Below are 8,383 nucleotides of genomic sequence, written 5' to 3'. Positions count from 1 at the left end.
TCAGAAGGCTTAAATGTCTAGATCTGCTCGAAGCAACCTTTCAGGCAGCTGCTGTCCAGTGCCTCTGTCCCTCCATGGGAATCTAGCATGGGACATCCATGACCAGGTCCAGGCTAGGGTGCTAACCCTGCTGTAAATGCCATCCTAGAGCTCGAGGAGGAAGGTTCTTTGCAGCCATTTGTGGGCCCCTCAGCCCCAGTCTGCTTTCAATCCACAGTCTGCTTCTGTCTCAAATCATTGTCCCTGCTGTGTATTTTGGTGTGGAAAAGGGACAGTGAGTTTTTATCTCACGTTAGATGGGTCCTACATGATACGTTGGGTGCTAATTTCTTTTTTTCTTTCTCTCTCTTTTTTTCTTTTACCACATCTTTAACCACATATGCCCAAGCAAAGAACACACTATTTAGGTACAATATTTATAAGCTGCATGCATTCATTGGGCAGATTTACTACTACACTACTCACTTTCTTTTATATGAGATGGCTTGCTCCTTGGGGCTTTTCCAGGCCCTGTGGTTCTGCTCCATCTCTCTTTCACCTCCTTTTCTTCCATCTCCCTCTGTCTCTTCCTTTACTTTGTCTGCCTCTCGTATTTTATATGTTCTCCCTCTCTAAAGCCTCCTGCCCCACCTTTCTCTTCCACTGCCCGATTATAGGCTCTACCCTTTATTTGACCAATTAAATGGGAAGAAGGTTCACTTGAAATAAGTAGGGTGCCCATTCCCAGTGTAGTCATGGCTCATGGTCCCAAGAAACATCTTAAGTGCGTAGCTGCTCCTAAATGTTGGATGCTGGATAAGTTGATTGGTGTGGTTGCTCCTCGTCCATCCACTGGTCCTCACAAGCTGAGGGAATGCCTGCCTCTGATCATTTTCCTTAGGAACAGACTTAAATATACCCTGATTGGAGATGTAGTAAAAAAGATTTCTACACAGCAATTGATCAAGATTGATAGGAAAGTCAGGACCAATATAACCTACCCTGCTGGATTTATGGATGTCATCAGCATTGACAAAACTGGAGAGAACTTCTGCTTATCTATGACACCAAGGGTCACTTTACTGTTCATCATATTATACCTGAGGAGGCCAAGTAGAAGCTGTGCAAAATGAAAAGATCATTGTAGGCACAAAAGGAATCCCACATCTTGTGACCCATGATGCTTGTACTATTCAATATCCTGAATCAAGATGAATGACACTATTCAGATTGATTTGGAGATAGGCAGAATAACTGACTTCATCAAATTTGACACACGTAGTCTGTGTATGGTGACTGAGGTGCTAACTCAGGAAGAATTGCTGTAATCACCAACAGAGAGACATCCTGGCTCTTTTATGTGTTTCATTTGTAAGATGCTAATGGGAAAAGCTTTGCCACTTGGCTGTCCGACATCTTTGTTATTGACAAGGTCAACAAACCATGGGTTTCTCTTCCCCTAGGAAAAGGAATTGGCCTTATCATTGCTGAAGAGAGAGGAGAGGCTGGCAGTCAAACAGAGCAGAGGGTGAAATGGTCTCGGAAGAAGTATTTGTACTCTGGCTAGTAGAAGCCTTTCTAAGCAACATGCTAGATTAAACAGCATGGTGAAACAACAACAAAAAAGAAAGAAAGAAGTAACAAGGGTACTTGAGAGCCTCCTTGGCAGCCTCCTTGAGGAAGCAAAATTAGCACATAAACACCAAGAGCAGCAGGGAAATTAACCACAAGGACTGGCTTCTCTGATGACCTTCCTCCACTGGAGACAGGATGTGGGCATACAGCCATGGCCTAACAACCATGGAAATCCTCTACTAAGCACAAAGCAGCAGAGTCAACACACACTTTGCTCCTTTTTCATTTTCCCATTCTTATTAATTTACCCCTGTGTGTCATCTGACCACCAGTTGACTCCCCTATCAGTGTATGGAGCCCCAAATAATTTACCTTAGGTTCCTACTTGTCCCGAAGGGCAGGAATGTCAAGTTCTCAGATCTGGAAGCTTCTTCACTGAGGCTGCAGCAGTTCTAGCCCAACGTATCTCTCTGAGAACATGTGGGGACTGGATTTCAGAGGAAGGTTTTCTTTCAGACCCAGAAATGTGTGGCGAATTCTGAGATTGTTCCTCCTGAGTCTTTGGTTTCTATTCTAAGTTTTCTCCCACCTCATTTTCTTGGTGTTCCACTATGGTAGGAAAACATGCCTTTATTGGACCAAAGGTCTCTGCTCCCATTGAGTCAGGAAATGCTATCCTCTGCTACACATGCACCTGGAGCCATGGGTCTCTGCATGTGTGCTCATTGGTTGTTGATTTAGTCCCTTGGAGCTCTGGAGTGTTTGGTTGGTTGAAAATGTTGTTGTTACCATGGGGATGCAAACCCTTTCAGCTCCTTCATTGTGTTCTCTAGCTCTTACAGTTGGATCCCTGTGGTTTGTTCATCAGTTTGCTTCTTTCTTCCCATATTTCTCTAAGTGATTGCACTTGTTTCTCTGTATTCTCCTGTATTTATTTAATCCATGTGGTTCTCAAGGCCCTCTATCCTCAATAGGCACTACTTTTAGTACAAATAATGGAAGATGTTTTCATGTGTTGGGACATACACTACTTGCTGTGGCAGTAGAGCTGGGTTCTAAAGCTGCCATGTTGTCTGGTATTAATTGTTTAGGTTCTTCTGCTTGCCTCTTGCCATCTTGATATCTTTGATGTTAGTTGATCTTGTTGTTTTTGAATGGAAATTGTCTCTCCACTGTGTCTGTGGTCCCAAGGGCTCAGAAGGAAGTTAGGTTCTGTGTCCTTTATCGGCAGGCAATGAATTCCAATGACAATAAGACTGGCAGTAGCTCTGGATTCAGTTGGAGGCCTGAAAGGTCCAGACCCAAGCAGTACCAAGATAAATGCATCCTGTGAGTTCCTGGCAGTCTCTCTGCAGAGTCATCAGGGAGAAAGTGGTGGTTCACCCATGGGCTCAGGTGGGAGAGCACAGTATAGTCTCCTATGGGAGCTCAACTCACTCTTGGCAAGCTGTGAGTCCTGATGGCTGTGGGCACTTGTTTTAATTTTTATTGCCATTATTATTAGTTGAAATCTGCTTCCCCAGAGGAAGTTATTGTGACACACAATAAAGCTTGTCATGAAAGAGTGTGTGATTGTATCTATAACTGCCTCCCTGCAGTCCTCTTGGCCTTGGTTTAGGATCCCTCTTTACACACATATATGCTGTCTCGGATGGCTGTCCTTTCAGGCCTCATTGTCAATAAATGGAAAGAACCTGCTTGTCAGGTCAACATAAGATAAGCATCCTCAACTAAATAGTAGACCTTCTGAGGTAGTGCCAAAGGAAATAACACTGACACTCACTGGCTATCAAAAAAATTTTTTAAGGTTGGAAATGTAGGATCAAATTAGCCAAAAAGAAGATGTCTCAACCTCCCTGATCTAACTGAGTACCGGGCAGCATGGCTACAGACCCCTTATGCTGGATGAAGCAATGGAGTAAGCCATTGAGGAAGAGCCGTTCATACAGATCCCTACTTGAGAGCCTATTAGATGCTGGGAGTAAGTGTAAAGTTTTGTACAGTTCTTGCAATAACCCAGTTTGCTTTTGCCACTTTCCTGTCTCCCAGAGTCTGTGCCTTTGATTCTGAGTTTTTTAAACCGCAATCAAGACTCTTGGTCAAGGTCACAAGCACGAAATTCATAACTCAAATGTACAGTTTTAAAACTCTGTGGTGGTATAGCCTTTTCACTAAAGAATTTTGGATGTGATTCAGGAGAAAATAAAAGTCATTGTCTTGGGGAACCAAAGACTGGCAAGAGGTGACCTGAGTCAAAAGAGCTTGTTACAGAAACATTTTTGTAAAAGACTGAAGATGTAATTTTGCCCAGATTGTGAGACCCCCAATGAAATCACCAGGAACCACAACTTGAATCAAAGCACAGGATAGTATTCAAGCTTTGGTCAGGCCAAAAAGCTTCCTGATGCAAATAGACAGGAGAGCTGCACCAAAGTCTAGGTTAATGGGGTTTATAAATCAGAAAACAAACAAACAAATAAAACAGAAGGGAGAATTTCTACATTTTGACATTACATTGTTGGGTTAGAAGGTAAACATATGTTGGCCTTTAAACTGGTTTGTTTATAGCACCTAGTTTAACCACATGGAGGGACCACACATCCAAAAGCAGCATCATGACCTTGGAATTTCTCATGGTTTCCTGAGCCATCCTATTATTTTTTCTGGACATGACTGTTATGTCTAGTTTCCACCTGCCAGGAATTTCATGAATTTTACAGGAATCAAGAGAATAAAGCTGGCCAAATTTCCTGGGTTCATCATTTTTCTCTCTTTCTTGTAGAAACTCCAATCTTGGAGTTACACTCAGGTGTCTCAGGTAAGTAACTCATATTCTTCATTCCAGTCCTTAGGGTCTCATATTGTTGGCACAGGCCAATCAGCTATACTGCTTTATTTTTTATTTATTATGTCTGGAAGGCCCACTCATTTCTATTATCCAGAATGTACCAAGAAATGTGTGTTTAGACAATAACAGTATCAATGCAACATACACAGGTAGGTAAGTAAACTTTAAAAAAATATAATTTTTAAACTTTATTCAGTGAATATTATGAGTATTGTGAATTATAATTCTTGCTCTTTACCGATGTCATTTGGTTTCATAGTCAACTGCAAAGTTGAGCATGTTGCAAAGTTTCTTCCATGAAGGTTAGTGAAGAGTCCTGTAGATCAGAAGTGTGGAAGCTGTCATGATGATACTTTCTTTTCTCCATCACATGAGGATTAGTGTGTGGAGTGTCCAGAGGACTGGTTTGCCAACACAGAGGATCACTACTGGCTCTAGAACCTTGTGCCACCTTTGGCCTATGGAGACCCCTAAGATTGTCTCTTGCCTGTGTCTCTATGTTTCACTGACTTCAGGGCTCTGATTCTTGGTTCTTGTGAATCACAGAGCCTCCTTCATTTGGACGTCTGCTCACCACAGTCTCGGCTACATATTGCCCTTTCTCTCTATTATTTCCATTGCTTCTTGCTAGCCACAGGTTGTTCAAACTCAGCCTCTTTTACATAAACAAACACATTTGTAATTGCATAGACTGGGTTTTTTTTTCCTTACAGTTTTGGCCAAATACACCTTAGTTCTTGATTTCAAAGACTAATTTTTTACTGACCTTTATGTACTCTGTAAATATCATTATTAGTATTTAATATGCATTTGTTAGTATATAGGTCCCACTAATTCTTGTATCAAATTTATTGTTTTTCTGCAATTTTCCATGGAACATTTTTTTCTGAGTGGCGATAAAGTGTATTCTTGATGGGTCATTATACATAAAAGCATCAAAAAGCTACTATATCAAAGAGAAAGCAAGATTTTGTATAACTGAGTTTATTGGTCAGAATGAAAGACTATGCTTGATGTTTACTGGTTAGGTGATATCATTTCGAAGGTCTCTGCAAACACTAGGTCTGGCAGAGTCACAACTCATGAGACAAAACAGAAATTTAGTTAAATAACACCTGGTAATTCTTTCATCTCTGGTGGGGTGTGTGTTGTGGGTTATCCCGAATAACAATTTGCAGTATTTTGGCAAAATGTGTCCCAGAATAAGTGTTACAGCTCTTCAGTAAAAGGTCCTCAGGCAGTCAGAAAGTAAGATCTATCCCAATGCTCCATAGAACAGCTTACCACACAGAAGAGGTTTTCAGGGAAAAATACTGGAGGAAGGCTGCCTTTACTAAGGTTAGTAGACAGTTGATTGGAAGGCAGACTTCAAATAGGACTCTTTATGGGTTAGGATTTTCAAGGGTAGAAATATGGCATGTTAGAGATTAGTAGGATATTAGGTTCTGAGCATGAATAAGCGCAGGGAAATCTGAGTTATAAAAATGAGGAAGTAAACTTTAAAATTTTATCCTGCAGAATCTGTAGCCAATTTTGGGATTTAATACCATGCCAGGGAGTTTGTTAAGGTAGAGCAGGTTGAGACCTGAACACTGTCGTCACCTACCTAAGGCTTATGAGACTTGCCAGCCTTCTACCTTTCCTGAACTGAAACAATAGTCCATACTGCTTGAATAAAGAAATGTTTCCTATGTTCACATAGGCTGAAAAGAATGTTCAACATGCTAATGATGTATTCACAGATCTTTAGGGCTTAGGTATTAAACTTCCCTTTACAGGCATTCTTTCCTGCAAATAATATTTAAACCATGTGTACTCTTAGAAGTGGTTGTGGTTCTTTATGCATTCATTTTATGCCATGAACCACCAAGAAACTATTTAGAATCATGATCTTTCACTTTCCTCATGATCTCCCATTGCGAATCCTTGAGAAAACCATTTGACTAGACAGCTGCAACTTAAATCTCCCTTTGAAGGTCTCTTTGTAGTTTCAGGTCAGCAATAACCAAAGTTTCTCCTCCATCCTAGGGACACTAATTGCATCCTAGGGTCACTAATTGCTGGGAACAGCTGGAACTTCCCTTTTTTTCCTCGTCAGGTTTGTTCACTGTATGTAGCCCACAGGGCTACAGACTTCTTTCTCTGTTTTTCAGTACTAAGAGTGGCTGGTGGATGTGTAAGAATCTGGAATCACCAAATCCAGAGCCTCGTTGCAGACCCAAAGGCCTTGGAAACAGCTTCAGCTTCCCCACATCTCAGACTATGCTTTCTCACTCCTGGAGTGCTCTCTGAATGTTTAAGCTTTTACCTACAACCCTGAAGTAGCCCTGGCTGCAGCTTGGGAAAAGAGCAGTGAAACACCCCATATTCTGCCTTCTCTAGAGACCGTGCCCAATGGTGAGGTGGAAATGGACCAATAGTAAGTGTTGAGTGAGATGTCTTAATTCTGACCCTAAGGTGGTTTATTCTTGTAATTATCAGTTGAATTTTTGAGCACAATAAAAAATACAGTGTGATTACCTTAAAGCTCTTTTGCAAAGTACATGTGATTCTTTTATACTGTTTGGTTCTGTAACTGAAGGGCCTAGATGAGGATCAAACATGCATTGTATAGTATACCAAGTTATAAAGTGTATGTTATCGTCCTTATGGCTGAATTCCATTTACTGAGAAACAATCCCCAAGGGAGGAAGAACTTTCAGTAAGCGCAATAGCCTTGTAGTTTCATGTGTGGCCTGGCTCTGCATTTACCACAGGTCACGATCCTATTTACTACATTCCTTCCCTCTCTTCTGCCCAGACAATTGTGTACTTCTCTGTCATTGAAGAGAAAACCATATGTTTTTATATTCCTGGTTTCCTTAGACCTTATTTTTGACCACAATATCCTTTTTGCTTTCTGAAGATAAAACACATTCTATGTATGTTTCTACTTCTTAGGATGTTAGTGTTGTGACTGGTTATTTCCAGTGAAGTCTATTTTCCAGGAAGGACAGATAATAGATCAAAGGCTTTCTCGCTGGTTCTGAATATATATTTCACTTTGCAATACATCCAAAGCATCTTTTTATAACAAGGACACTAGAACATTTAAATCAATGTTTTTGACCCCTTCATATACTGTCAGTTGTGTCTGTCTTATCTTTAGCAATGAGGAAGAAGGTTAATTTCCCTGGGCCTCACAGAGTTATAGCAACTGGAAAAAATTTAAGATTAAAACTGTGATCCTACTCTATAATCCACTTCATGGCTGAGCATACTTTTCAAAGAACAATGTAATATCAAATTTTGTTTTTCTTTGATTACTCTTCTTATCAACTCTTAAACTAAACTGATGCATAGCTACAACAGTAATTTATGTACTTTTCCAGGACTGGCCGAGAATCTACATGATGTTATTTTCTGAAAATGTAAAATACAGAGGCTTAAAGCAACCTTCCAGAATTAAAATACTGTTATGAGTATTGATTAAAAAAAGTGATGTGTATAGATATTTGTTGTCTTAATCACTTTGAGTTATTTATCTAATCATTTTTAGAACTCTGTCTAATTTTTCTGTACACTATCCCATTTCTTCTCTATGTGATGGTTTCCTTGATATTCCATAAACACTGCAAAACTCTTTCTTAAGGCCAGATAGGAAGTTTTGAATAGACAACAGACACACTGTTGTACACAGAGAAATACATACAGAGCGACAGCATACCCACATGGAGAGAGATACACAGGACAGCCGTTAGACAGTCGCAGATTTAAACTCAAACAACAGGTGGGCAGCTCAGGGAACATGCAGTAGAGAATTCTACTTAGGACTCATGCTTTATTGACAAAGGATACATGTTTCTGAACAGAACAACCATGACGTATGTTGTAAGATTAAGAATTGAAAATGGCCTTTTTTTCTGGGGCTACAAAGCCTCACTAGAACCCTCGCTATAGCTGCTGCTGCTCCCTCTGATATCACCCTGAGAACAAAGCTGT

General features: G+C 40.5%; 1 pseudogene across 1 annotated transcript; it reads left to right on the top strand.

The window, feature by feature from the left end:
- Positions 1-734: 734 nt before the first annotated feature.
- On the top strand, positions 735-1,511 carry LOC308423805 (small ribosomal subunit protein eS4-like; annotated as a pseudogene). The gene has a single exon. The product of its transcript is annotated as a small ribosomal subunit protein eS4-like (transcript).
- Positions 1,512-8,383: the final 6,872 nt, after the last annotated feature.

Source organism: Micromys minutus (assembly GCF_963924665.1).
Source record: "Micromys minutus genome assembly, chromosome: 9".
In the NCBI taxonomy this organism is placed as follows: domain Eukaryota; kingdom Metazoa; phylum Chordata; class Mammalia; order Rodentia; family Muridae; genus Micromys; species Micromys minutus.
This window is presented reverse-complemented; position numbering and strand designations above follow the sequence as displayed.